Here is a 13767-nt window from a genome sequence, read left to right on the forward strand (position 1 = left end):
ACAGAAAGTCACAGACAGAAAAAGGGAGGGAGAAAACACAGAAGATGACAATGCAAAAGATGTTGAAGGAGTGTGGCAAGGATTGAGGATTAAGAGACAGAATAAAAAGAGACCATACCCCTAAACTGTCAAGTGCTGAGGGGAAACTGCAAGTACTTGCATATTTGAGCTCACCACTTGGGCTTGCATGCCTTGTCCACATTACCATAATTTCAATAATTTTGCTTCCTGGACAAGCTGCCAGGTCCCCAGTACCAGTCCTGCCTCCCTTCCAGCAGTCTCTCTCTGGGCAGAGTCGAAAATAGATCAGGGATTACCTTTTACTCCATAAGCATTCAAGACAGCCAGAGAGCTTCCAGGAAAAAGGCCATAGTGAGTGCCCAGGACAAAGAGATTGTAAGCAAGTGGAAGAAGGGGGTATTGATTGAGGATCACAGTTACGTTGAGGTTTAACCTTTCAAAGGTTTGCTTCTTTTGAAAGAGAGATTTTTGGAGCTCCCTTGAGTTAGCAATATGAATTAAGCATTTAAATTTTAGCTTGCAGAATTATGTGTTGAATTTTAACCTTTTACTTAAGAAACCTCTGTCATAGTACAAAAAAGAATAGAAAAATGCAAATTTCAGAAGCTTTTTGCATAAAGAACAATACTGGGAGAAGACCAAGGATGCAGAAACCCAGATAAAGGGGCTCCTCTGTCTCCAAGCACATCAAGACCAACAGACGTACTCAGATAAGCACCAAGATACCAAAGCACACGCGCAAAGGAGAAAAGTTGAAAAGTTCAGCCATTAGGATGACCACAATCTTCGGCCTCAGAGACCACCAAAGACTCCTATGTAACCCCCACCATGAACAAGGCATGCTCAGAAGGGCATGGATCTAATTATCATGCCAGGCGAGGACAGGCGGGGCCAGGGGTTGAATATGCATGAAAAGGTTGAGCAATGTCATCTATATGGAGCACCTTTGTGAATAAAAGATGGGGCTCAGACCAGGGCTCAAGGCACAAGTTTCCAGGAGAACTATCTCGCTTGTGCCGGGTGCTGACAATACAGACCCACTTCATAACTACATCAGGTTGTGGAGTCTATTTATTCCACCTATGGCTTCACTTTTCTACTGAAAACTGCAGGTGAGAAAGCCAGGCTGAAAAGGGAAGGAGAAGCCATGTAAACAAACCCATAGCTCTATACAAGGACAGAAGCAGATTTCATCTTCACTAGGCTGAAGAGACTTCAATTTGCTCTGGCATTCTTCACATTCATTCTCCTGTGGAAGAGCACGGGGCTCCCCTTACCTGAGAGGAAACGTGCTCTGCTCCTGGCCCAGGCACGGGCTGTACAACCTGCGGCCAGTCCCGTGCTGGTGTGGCTGGAACAGCTGCGCCGCGCTGTGAGCTCAGGAGAATGGAGCTGTAGCTGCTGCCACCCTTGGCTGTGTTTGGGAAGCAGAAGGTAGGAACATCAGTCATCTGCTGTGTTTGACTTTATTGTTATTTAAGATTGTAGTAAGTACTGAGCATGAGCTGGGGTGCAGATTGTAATTGCACCTACCTCACTGGGGGCTGCTGGGGAAGCAGTTGCCTTGAGAATCAAGCTCCTCTCCTCCAAAGACACTTCCCCAAATGTCTGCATTTCCCAGGGAACACCAACACACACTTCAGAAACCCTGGCAAGGCTGAATTCCTTCTGCTCCTTGCAGCACAGGCACTCCAGCTCGAGCTCATCTTCCTTCCCCCAGGTCTGTGTCACTTCCTTCCCCACACCCACGTGTCGCTTTGGGCGCGCAGCCCCGGGCCCCTACAAAGACGAGCTGCCCGCTGCCTCTGCACGTGCCTGAACTCCTGCCTGCGCTCACGGCAGCAAAACCAGGCTGTTCCCAGCCAGGGAGCGGAGCCCTGTTCCCGCAGGAGGCTCTGGTCAGCCCCTTGCAGGATGCTCCGCTGTGCACGCAGCACTTCTCCTGCCCGCCCAGAACGCTCCTGGCACAGCAGAGCACAAGCTGGCCAGCTCTGGGCTCAGCACACCCCAAACACGGGCACAGGACGCAGCGGCTGTTTTGCAGCCATGTCCAAGACAGCTGGGAAGGGTTCCCTGCCTCTGGTCTCACTTGGTTGGCTTTCTGAGTGGGCCTGAGGCAGGGACTGCGATTCCTCACTTGTGGGGAGAGCAGAGCTGCCAGAAGCGCACCCAGCCTGCAGGCACTGCCTGACAGCGCTGCGGCCACTGGGACGCTCGCGCCTCTGAGTCACAGCCACTGCACTGCTGCTGCTGCTGCTGCTTTATTTGCTTTGAGGCACACCCAGAGCTCACTGTTAGGCCACCATGGTGTCTGGTTCTGCCCTCTTCCTGTCCCTGTGTATGCATGGAAAATTGCTGTGCTTTCAGGAAGCTCTTGGGGAGAACTTCCAGCATGGCAAGCTCCTCTGCCCTTGGTGGATGTTTGCCATGGAAGAGCATACTCAAGCTGGCTTTCCTAAAACCCAGGATCCTTGTTCCCTTCAGTGTGCTCAACACAATCTTCAATTCCACGGTGCTGTGCAACTGGAGCAGCAGGACAGGGACCTTTGCAGCCTGAGCTGCCCTTGTTCCTCTCTGCCTGTGCACAGACGATGGCATGGAAGAGAATGGCAGCAGGGCCCTGCGTGTCCCCAGGCTCAGGATTTCTGCTGCTTCAGCTCCATGGACAGATCCACGAGTCAAATGAAAAAGACAAACTGTTTAATGAGGGAAGGCAAAGTGAAGGGGTGAACTGGGAGGGAAAAACGTGGATGGGCAGGGCCTGGGGTCTGGAGGGAGAGAGCTGCCAACAGGGAGGGAGATGGCAGGAGCTCCTGGAGCTTGCCACAAGCTCAGCTGTGAGCAGCAAGAGCTGGGCCTGGAGCTGCAGCTGGTCCCCTCTGCTCTGCAGGTGGTCCCATCTTCAGTGGGAACTGGGGGTGGCCAGAGGACACCAGTTCTTCTGATCCTGCAGATGAAGTTTGGCAGATCTCCTGGACAGGGACAGCAGATGGGACATGTGGGAAGCAAAGGGAACACTGAGTCAGTATGGGGACGTTTCCCTTGGCAGCAGCTGCACTTCCATCAGGGAAGAGGAAATGTCAGAGCCTCCCCAGGAGGGTCAGAAAGAGAAAGCAGCCGAGTGGGCCGGGCTGTGGTGAGCACCCACGCCAGCCTCAGCCCCACCCTGCCTCCCCGGCCCTGGGGCCTCACCCGGGCTCTCTCCAGGCTGGCAGCAGCAGGGCCCCGCTCACTGCTCCTGCTGCTGGCACTCAGCTTCTCCCTGCTGGCTCCTGGCAGTCTCTGGCTCTCCTCGTGGTCTTCATTACAGCTGTGGCCAAAGTGGAGGTTCTGGAATTGGTTCCAAGGCCTGGCAGAGCTGCAGTCGCGGAGCCCTCTGTGCTCCCTGCTGGCCCCTCCATCCCCTCAGCCCCGCCATGCTCTCGCCAAACCCCCAGCCCCCTTCAGCTTCTTCAGCCCCTCACAGTCCTCTCCCCCCCGTCAGTCCCTTCTGACCCATCCCGTCCCCTTAGACCCGCCACCCCCTCAGCCTGTGCCACTTGCCTGTCACCTCAGTGCCACCATGGCCCTGGGCTGCCCCACAGCCCTCAGCCCCAGCAGCAGCTCAGGGTCACCGTCCCTTCAGCGCCACCGCCCCCTCAGCCCCCTCAGCCCCCTCAGTCTCACCGTCCTTCAGCAGCTCCTCAGGGGACAGTGCCTGGGGCCACCGGCAGCTCCCAGCGCTCCAGGGACACTCGGGGCTGGAACTGCTGCTGCGCCCGGCCCGGCCGCCAGCTCGGACCCAGCCCAGGGAGAGGGGACACAGGGGGCACAGGGGGAAAAGCAAGAGGTGAGCGAGGAAGTAGAACAGGGCAAGAGGTTAAAAAGAGGTGTATATAAATACCAATCTATTTGTCTAAACCCCCATATACAAATATAAATATGCATTTACAAATGTATATATGTAAATGTAACTAACGACACAATTATAAAAGCAACTGGGCACATCTATAACCACAACAATACATCTAAAGCTATAACAATATATATCTAAAATAAAAAAATAATTAACTGTACAGCTCTCTAACAATAATTACATGAATCTATAAATACCACTACCTAAATAAACTATACACATCTATAAATATAACTAGAGACAGAGGAATTCTACCTGCCTGATGGTCACAGGCTCTCCCTCTGTCCCTTCCTGCCACATAGGGCAGCCCTTCTGGAGAGGTCGGTCACACGGGATCTGGGAAGCAAAGGGAACACTGAATCAATATTGGCCCTTGTGCAAATGTTCCTGGAGCACCAATTGTCCTTCTATCAGGGACTGTAAAAGATGGCCCGAAAGGCAAACTCTCACTTAGCAATTTGAAGCCTGCTCTTTAAAGAACAGGGATCCTTCCAAGTGTTCAAAACTTAACTGTGTGAAGTGTTTAAGTATCCTGATAAAGCCTCAGCAAGTCTCAAGCTCAGTGACAGAGAGACCCCAGTCCTCACTGAAGTGGCTGAAGCTGAAGGCTGCTGGGAGCTGAGTTATGAACCAAACTGGGACACCCAGCTTGGTGACACAACTGCCCCAAGGTCAGATTTATTCCCTGCTCTCTTGCCACAGCAGAGGACTCAGTGTCAGAGCCTCTGGAGAAGCGTGGAGGGCAGGGCTCGGGGAGGTGCCAGTGCAGGATTTGAACTAAAGGCACCAGGCAGCACCAGCCCTGCAGACAGGAACTCAGCTCTGCTCATCTCCCTTGCTGCCAGAGGCAGGCTCAGAGCAGCCATCTCACACCTTCTAAACCAAGGGGGGCTCTGTCCTTACCAGGCTCCTCAGGCTCTGGGGAACTGCTCCTGCAGCTCTCGGTGCCAGATGAAGTTTCCTCTGCTGCAGCTCTGTCCACAGCCTCCCCTCCTGAAGATTCAGGGGCAACACCAATATTGTCCTGAGCAGAAGCACAGAAAGAAGGGAACCCAAAGATCACTCACTATTTTGCTGGAATCACATCAGGGATACAATAACTCTCCTTCTCCACTCCCAAAGGACATGGAGCACAGGGGGAACACTGCCCACATGGTTTACATGACAAGCCTCTTAAACTCAGAATTTGGGTGACCAAGGTGAAACTGAAGCTCTTACAAAATGATCTCTGGGACAAAATATGAACACAGAAAACCAGAAGACACCAAGTGAGGGGATGTGGGGGAGGTGCCCTCACTCTCTGACCCTGGCTTATCTCAGGAGCTGTGAGAAACCAGCCAGCAGAAAGCCAGGGGCTCTCCTGGCTGCCAGCACAGCTGTCAGCAAGGGCAGAGCTCGCTCCCAGCCCTGCCCTGTGCTGCAAACCCACAAGCAAGGCACACATTTCTGCCTGGGAGTCCCACCAGCCCCACCCAGCCGCTCAGACAACCCATCACACCGTGGTGCTTTTTGGAGCCCTCTGCTGCTGCCCCATGTGTATGATCCAGGCAAGCATTTATGCAGCTAGGCTACTTCCAGGATCACATTCATGACCAGTGGCAAAAATGTGTAAATCAGGAGAGCAGGAAAAAAACAACCCAAAAGACAGGAAAAGCCAAACAACCAAGCAGTGTTCCTATTCCACTGAGGAAGTCAATGTCCACAATGAAGCACCTGCAAATTACCTTTGGGCAGAAAGATATTCTCACTAGGACCAGTTCCAAAATATTCATCTCTTCTGCGATTCTGATTCCATCAGAATCCTAAAGATACTAAAGATGGTTGCGAGCCTGCAATGTTTCCTTTTGTTATGGAATAAAATGCTTCTGAAAGCTGCTATGTGTGAGTTTACAGAAGAAAAAAGACAAGCTACTTGAGAATATGATATTGGGAAATCCAAAAAATCCCACTCCCCTCCTTGAGTCTGCCCTGCCTCGATCATGAATGTACTGCAGGCACTGGGTCAGCACATGAATAGAAAGAGAGACATTCTTTGGCCAACACACATAATAATCTGCACAAGGACAGAGAGCTGCAGCTCCAGCCCAGCCCCACACACGGCTCTGGGAGCGCCCACACGCCCAGCAGGGCTCACACAGCAGCAGCAGCTGCAGCTCAGCCCTCGCTACAAATGCCCCTGTAGGAAGGATTCTTCCCAGGAAAAGGAGCACTCAAACTTGGCCAACACAGGCTCACAATGCTCATCCTCACTAAGGGGGGGGGAAGACTTTAAAAAATTATTTCTTTACTAAGATTAATTAAATGATTAATTAATACTGAAATGAGTTCAATTAAAGAAGCTTTTGCTTCTGAGCCATGTAACAATGATCAAAAGCTCCCAGCCCCTTTGGTTCCCATCCAAGGGAGTTACCTGAGCAGAGGGAGATCTTTCAGACATGGACCTCCTGATCTCCCGAATCATTTTCTCTACTGCAAGGCCCAGATCTGCTGGTGGCCGTTGCTCTTCCTCAGGTGCGCTCTGTGATGACCTGGAGGCCATTGGTGCTGCACAACCTGCACGGCCAAGTGGAGCACTGGGTGCTGAAGTGCCTGGGGTGGCTGCAAGAATCCAAACAGAATGATCACACTCCACAATGTGGCTCTGGGACACAGAGTTCTATGGGTGCTATAGATCAAACATCACAGGAAGGAAGCAGGAAAAAAAAAAGGCAGAGAATTTTTTGGCCTCTTAAGTGCCCCCTCTTAATAGGCTTGACAATTGCTGGCTGAGAATGACAGAGCCTTGTGGAAAAATACTTCAAACAGCCACTTTTAATTACATTTTAGAAAAACAAGGCTACAACTGTTTTCCTACCTCGTGGGTCGAAAGCCGGGGGCTGGGGCTGCTGCTCCCTGTGCAGCTGCTAGAAGCTGCAGGGCTGGAGCCGGAGCACCTCCCGGTCGAGCAGAGGCAGCTGCCCCCCGTAGAGCTCCTGCAAGCGGCTGGGGGGCCCCTCCTGCCCGAGCGGCAGCGGCCGCTCCCCGTGGAGCCCGAGCAAGCGGCAGGGCGGCATCCCAAGCACCTCCCGCTCGGCGGGCGGCGGCCGCTCCCCGTAGAGCTCCTGGAAGCGGCTCGGCCCCTCCCGCCGGGCCGGCAGCGGCCGCTCCCGGTGCAGCAGGTGGAAGCCGCAGGGCGGGCGCCGGGCGAGCAGCGGCCGCTCCCCGGGGCGCTGCTGGAGGCGGCCGGGCCGGGGGCTGCGCAGCTCCCGCCCGTCCGGCAGCGTCCGCTCCCGCTGCAGCAGCAGGAAGCCGCTGGGCGGGCGCCCGGGCGGCAGCGGCGGCCGCTCCCGGGGCAGCGGCTGGAAGCGGCCGCGCCCGTGCCGCCCGTCCGGCAGCGGCCGCGCCCCGGGGAGCTGCCGGGAGCCGCGGGGCGGGCGCCTGCGGCGCTCCCGGCCCGCCGCCGGCCGCCGCCTGTCGGCCGCGCTCCGCCGCCTGAGGCGCAGCAGGAGGTCGGGGCGGTCGCGGCGGAAGCAGGGGCTGCTGTAGTGCAGCCAGCCCCCGGCATCGCCCGGCGCAGCCGCGCCCAGCCAGCCCGGCACCTTGCGGAAGCCGTAGCGGTAGAGCTGCCGGACGAAGCTGGGGAACTGCGTGGCCCTGAAGGGGCGCGGCACCGGCCCCGCCCCAGCGCCACCGCCCCCGCGGGCGGGGCCCGGGCTGAGCAGCTCCCGCTCGAAGAGGCAGCGGTCGACGAGCAGCCCCCAGGCCCGGCTGTCCCAGCGCACGGAGCAGACGCGGGGGCTGTTCAGCAGGCGCCACAGCTTGGCGGGGAAGGCGCTGGCGCTGAGCCCGGCGGGCAGCGGCAGCTCCGCCATGGCTCCGATCGCCGCCTGTGGCTCCAACGCCCGCGGCGCAACGGCCGCGGCTGCGCCGGCGGCGCGCGGCCTGAGGGGGGCGCTGCGCTGGCGCCCGGCGCGGCCCCGTCGCGGGCCGGACTTGGCGGGGACGAGCGCGGCAGAGCCGGGGCTGCGGGCACAGCGCGGGCGGGCGGCTCCCGGCGCTGGCCGGGCTCCGCACGGCACGGCACGGCACGGCAGGACTCGGCGGGCAAGGCAGGCAGGCAAGGGCAGGGCAGGGCACTGAGAGCAGCGGCGGGCTCTGTCCCTATGCTGCATCCCGTGCCTGGGTCACCATCGGTGGCAGGGAGGAAGGACATTGCTCTGTCTGGACTGGGGAAAGGATGAAAAGGGGGCATTAGAAAACATTCATTTGGTCTCCTTTTCAGCAGACTGGCTCTTTTTATCTCACCACGTGTGCCAGTCTTTGGCAGAGTTGGCACATTTCTCGTGATTTGGAGTCAGCTACAGCAGCAGGAAGGGGCAGCAATTTTGTCAGCATTGTCATCCAAGCTAAAGTGCTGGCCTGTGGATGGATGTTGCTTTACCCAAGGAATTGTAATGCCTGGGCAAGAAGACAATGTTGCCCCATCACCCTCCCTGGTTTTCCCCCTCCTGCTTTGCTTCCTTTTGGTGCCAAGGCAATGAGGAAATGCTTGAGCTGTGCTAAAAATTGTAGCTGTGCTGAAAGAAGCATTTACTTTGTAACAGGGGATGGGAATGAAGCGCTTTCTTGAAATCAGCAAATTTAGCAGAACAAGCTAACTGCAAATGGTACCACTTGGTGTTTGAGCAGACAATCTTGTAGATTCTGCAGAAATGAGAGGTGAGAAGTTCAAGCCCGAGGAAGCCTTCTGAGCCTTCATCCAAAACGACCAGCAGGAGAGTGATGACCACCTCGTGCAGAAACTGCAGTGTGCCATGAGGGCTTTTTAATCATGTAATTGGAAAATATGCTACAAGATCAAAGTTAGGAAAGTATAATGTGCCCATTAAGTAAAAAAACAGTTTTAAACTAGTACTGTATTAAGAACGGGCGAGTGAGTTTGTGGTGGAGCTTTCCCCTCACTGCTGGTGATGAACAAACCAATACCTGCCCTGTGGGCCCCACACTATGGAGCATTGTTTTATTACCTACTTTTTGGGCATCAAGTAATAGCCTAGAGTTGTGGGGAACTCACGCTGGTATCTTCCCAGATGGTGTTGCATTTTCTTTCCTCAGGAATCACCTCTTCATCCCCCCATCTGGGAAGAGTTCCAATGCAAATGCCTCCTGCAGCCAGCTCTTGTCACTGTAGACTGACAGAGGAGACCTTGCAATGGAGAGAGACTCCCTAGAGCTGCTGTGGAGAGCTGAAGGGGGAAGCTTTGTCCCTCAGCCTTGAAGTCTTGTTGGGGAGCTGCTTGTGCTCTGGGGGACGCACACCAATGATGTTTATCCAAGTCCTGCAGATTCATTCCTGAGCTTCCTGACTCGCCACAGAGACTTTGGAGCTGTCCTGATGGGGCACAAATTTCAGTCTGGGAACTTCTTGAAATGCTTCAATTATTCTGGTTTTTGGTTTTTTTTGTTTGTTTGTTTGTTTTGTTTTGTTTTGTTTTGTTTGTTTTTTTGGGGTTTTGTTTGTTTGTTTTTTGTGGGGGTTTTTTTTTTTTTTTGGTTTTTTTTTTTTTGGTTTTTTTTTTTTTTTTGGTTTGGTTTTTTTTCCCTGCAGAATTATTGCCATAATCTTTTGCTTCCAGAGAATCTTTTCCATGTCTTTAGGAAAATTCCCTCTGCTGGGCTCCCAGATTAGGCCAATTCCCAGGTTCCTTCCCAGAATGAGGTGTAGCCCATGGTCTCCACTCTCCAGCTGGAACAGAAGAAAGCAGAGAGTTTGCTGTTGTGGGAGAGCAGCTTCTCTTTCCTGCCAGCTTTCCCTTTGGGACAGGTCGGTGTGTGCTCATTAGATAAAGGCAGGTTTAAACTCTGGAGGAGTTGTGTTCCAAACTGCTCCCTCCTGGAGCTCTTCTGTGGGCATCCTTAGACAAAAGGCCTCTTGGTGGGAGCTCCCAGTGGCAGGTTAAGGAAGGAGGTTGACATTTCAGGGCTGTGACTGCTGAAAGCAGCTGGTTTCCAGAGGTGTCCAGAGCTGGGAGTGGCTCCTTTTCTCAGCTGCCTGCAGAAAAGGAAGTTGCCAAGTGGGAATTTCATTTGCAGAGATGGCCATCAGGGGTGTTTTCCAAGAGATTGGCTGGCAGAGAGGCAGGTCTGGTGCTAAAGTGGCTGTGTGTTTGTTTTGGTGGTGGGGAGGGTCAGAGATGCAGACACAGACACCAGCTGGAGGAATAGTGGCATTTACTGTAATGCAAAAGTGCAAGAAAGAGTCAGAAAAGGAGAAGCCAAGCAATGCACCCCAGCATTATTACAAAAGGTTGCCTCTAGTGGTTAAGAAAGATAGATCAGCAGATATCCCAATGCTTTCCCCTTCATCCAGAGCGGCACATCAGCTGGGGGAAGCTGTCCCAGCCAAGCCCTGGAGAGCCACGGCCGGGAACTGGGAAATCCTGCGGAGCCTCCACCTTTGGTGGCCACGAGGCTTCCGAGTGCACTGTGAGAGCAGCCCGGCTTTGACAGTGCTGGACAGGCAACGTGACAGAGCTTCTGCTGGGGGACAGCTGATTTCATTCTCCTCTTGATTTTCTCCCCAAGCCTGCCCAGGGCTCAAGGAGGAGCCAGGGCCAGGTGGCCTTGTCCATTTTCCTAATGCAGAAAGGTGCAGACGTGTTTCTCCAGTGAATGGATGCATTGATCCTTTTGATAGCAATACTTGGTTAAGAGCAGATACACAGCACATTTGGTTGGAAGGGTCACCTAGAGGGCAGCTTTGGCTCAGGTCCTGTTGTTGAGGCTTCAGCCAGAGTCTGAAGTTCAGCCTTCAGTCCTTCAGTATTTTGTGGTGCAAATCAATGCTGTGCAGAGCTGGAAACAAACAAGTCTGTCTTTAGCACATTTGAGACAGGGAAGAGGATTAGGCCTGCAAGGCCAGGCTAGGGCCCAGAGCAGAAGGCCAGCAGCCTGCATTTGCCCCCAGGGAGCCGTCCAGAGCAAGAAGCCACTCCTGGCCAGGGGCTGAGGTGCCCGAAGCTGCCTCCCCGCTGTGCAGCTCTGCAGAGCCCGCGCAGCGCCGGGTCCTGGGCAGCTGGGACAGCCCGGCTGCCCTGGAGCACAAGGAGTGTCCCAGAGAGAAGCTGCTGCCCTTTGCTTTGCAACTGTTTCACAGATCCTGTCATTAATCCACAGAGTCTGATATGTTTTCCTTTTGTCTCCCAAATTTAACCCAGCTTTTTGAGAAAATTGACTGATGTAGCTTCTGCTGGTGGTGGTGCTTTTGTCTGCAGGTGAGGGCAGGTGATTTGAGCTAAGGGCAGAGTCCACTGTTAACATCCCGGCTTTGCCACGTCAAGGAAACCACTCACAATTGGCCTGCTGGTACTGAGCAGTTTTCCTAGTTTTTGGAAAGCTTTGACCTTAAGAAACCCAACAGATTTTTCTCCATGAGGATCGTAGCAATAGCATGATGCCAATTTTTTCCACCTCTTCTCTGTGTCTTTGGTGCTTTTGAGAGTTCCTCAGTTCCCAGCAGTAATGAAAAGAGCTGTGATGATGTGATTTGAGAGCTCTGTATTGTTCCTTGCCACATGAGTGTACATGGCAAGCTGGACACCTCACTCGTGGCTCTGTTGAGTTAAATTCATCCCAGTTCTGTGCAAACAGCAGCCCCGAGGTGCTGAGGAGAGCAAGGACAGTGGGTGGGTGTGCATGCACACAGCCGGGGCTGACTGCTGTGTGGGCAGAAGGTTTTGGACTGCTGTACAACTTCACTCTCCCAGGCTGGAGGAATATATCAGATCTATACAAAATAAAAATATTTATCAAAATATATCAAAATGTATCACACAACACATATGAATTTATTATATATGTAATTTGTCATCTGTAGACTACATACTATGTATTTTAATATAGATACTGTAATAAATAGAAGATATAAAATATAGACTTGATCTTTTTCTCAGCCATTGCCTGTGGGTCATACAGACAATCTCTTCCTAAAGAGCTGCCCGTGGAATGGGGGGTGGATTTGTCCTCCCCAGGTGGTTCCTGCTTGGAGTTCTGCTCTCAGTGGAGTCCCGGAGTTTTCTCAGCAGGCCTTGGCAGTGAGTTCTGAGCCAACGTGTGGCTCTGCTGCCATCCCAAATCTGCGCTGCCCTTGCCCAGCCTGAGTGCAGGTGGGGCCTGTGCTGGGCATGGCCGGGGATTTCCATGGCCCAGATCCTGCAGGATTTCCATCTGCTCCTGGCTTTGGGTAGCACAAACCTACACTTCCTTCAATTGAATCATTGCATTTATTGCAGATAGCTACACCTGCACTAGTAATGTACAAATATGCAAAAAACCCTTTAGTTTAAAAATCAAATTTGTTTTATATTGCTACACTTGTGCTGCCAATGTATAAACATGCCAATATCAATTTAAGATCCAATTTTTTGTGAGAATCGTGCTTTGTAAATATATACAAATATCAACTTCAGTTTAAAAAATTAGTTTATTGCAACTCTACAACTCACTATACACAAATATGAAGTTTGACAATTAAATTTTTTGCACATTACTACCATGTTACAGTCCATATACAAATACAGGAATATCAATATCCCTCTCTAAAGAATCTCAGATCCAGAACTAAATAAATACAATTGTAGAACTATGCAGCTCCATATATATTTAAGTAGAAGTAAATACATATATATCCATAACAATATATAGATGTAAATATGTATTACATATTCCATTACATATATGACATATAATACACACATAACAAACATAAATGTACAAATATCAATGGACCATTAAAAAATCCATACAACCCCAGCAATAGAACTACACAGCTCCACAAATGTACAAGTATGTAAATATAACTACAGATGTAAGCAGATCAATATACCTGCAACAATATAACAATATACATACATAGATACCTACACAAATATCAGTCAATGTATGTAAATATCCCTACACTTGTAACTATCCAAGTCTAACTCTACCCATCCATAAACAGAACCAGATCAGGAGGGATTGCAGCCCCCCATGTTCCCAGGCTCTCCCTCGGTCTCCTCCTCCCGTGCAGAGCAGCTCTCCTGGACAGGGACAGCAGATGGGACATGTGGCAAGCAAAGGGAACACTGAGTCAGCATGGGGACGTTTCCCTTGGCAGCAGCTGCACTTCCACCAGGGAAGAGGAAATGTCAGAGCCTCCCCAGGAGGGTCAGAAGGAAAAGCAGCCGAGGGGCCAGGCTGTGGTGAGCTGTTCACTTCTTTCAGGCATCCCAGTTGCTCTGGGGGAACTCCCTCATGTCACGTTATTGAACCACCTCTGCACTTACCAAGACTGTGGCCTCCAGATCAAGCAGTATTTCTGTCTCCAGCTGCTTGCACCAATGACAGGGAACGTCCTCTGACAGCGCTGGGGCACAAAGTTACCTTCCACAGCTCATCTGACAGGGCCTTGTTCTTCCTCTGCTTCCTGTCTTTCTCCTTATTTCCACTTGGAATTTTCACAGGATTTTCTTTTTCTTTCCCTTTGATCAGTGCTAAAATGAATATTTCTCTTCCAAACTTGAGTTAGTTCAGTGATCCTGTCAAGCATTTTCTCAGAAGCTTTTCTCACAGAATTGAGTGTTAATTTCAGCAGTTTTGGTGATTTTCTGTGTGATTTCTGCAAGTCTCCTGTTCATTATTGCACCACTTAGGAAGGTACAAAGAGAAAAAGGATGTTTCTGTATGTCAGTCCACTAGTGGAATATTCATGGGTAGAGAGAGTGATTAGCTGCATTTTACATGTACTCCTAAGCTGAAAGTGCAACAGGTAACTTGGGGAGAAATCAAAGCCAGATCTCTCCTTCTACCAGCCTGTATTCAAATGTAAAGTAAAT

Source organism: Passer domesticus, unplaced genomic scaffold (assembly GCF_036417665.1).
Source record: "Passer domesticus isolate bPasDom1 unplaced genomic scaffold, bPasDom1.hap1 HAP1_SCAFFOLD_67, whole genome shotgun sequence".
NCBI classification, from domain to species: Eukaryota; Metazoa; Chordata; class Aves; order Passeriformes; family Passeridae; genus Passer; species Passer domesticus.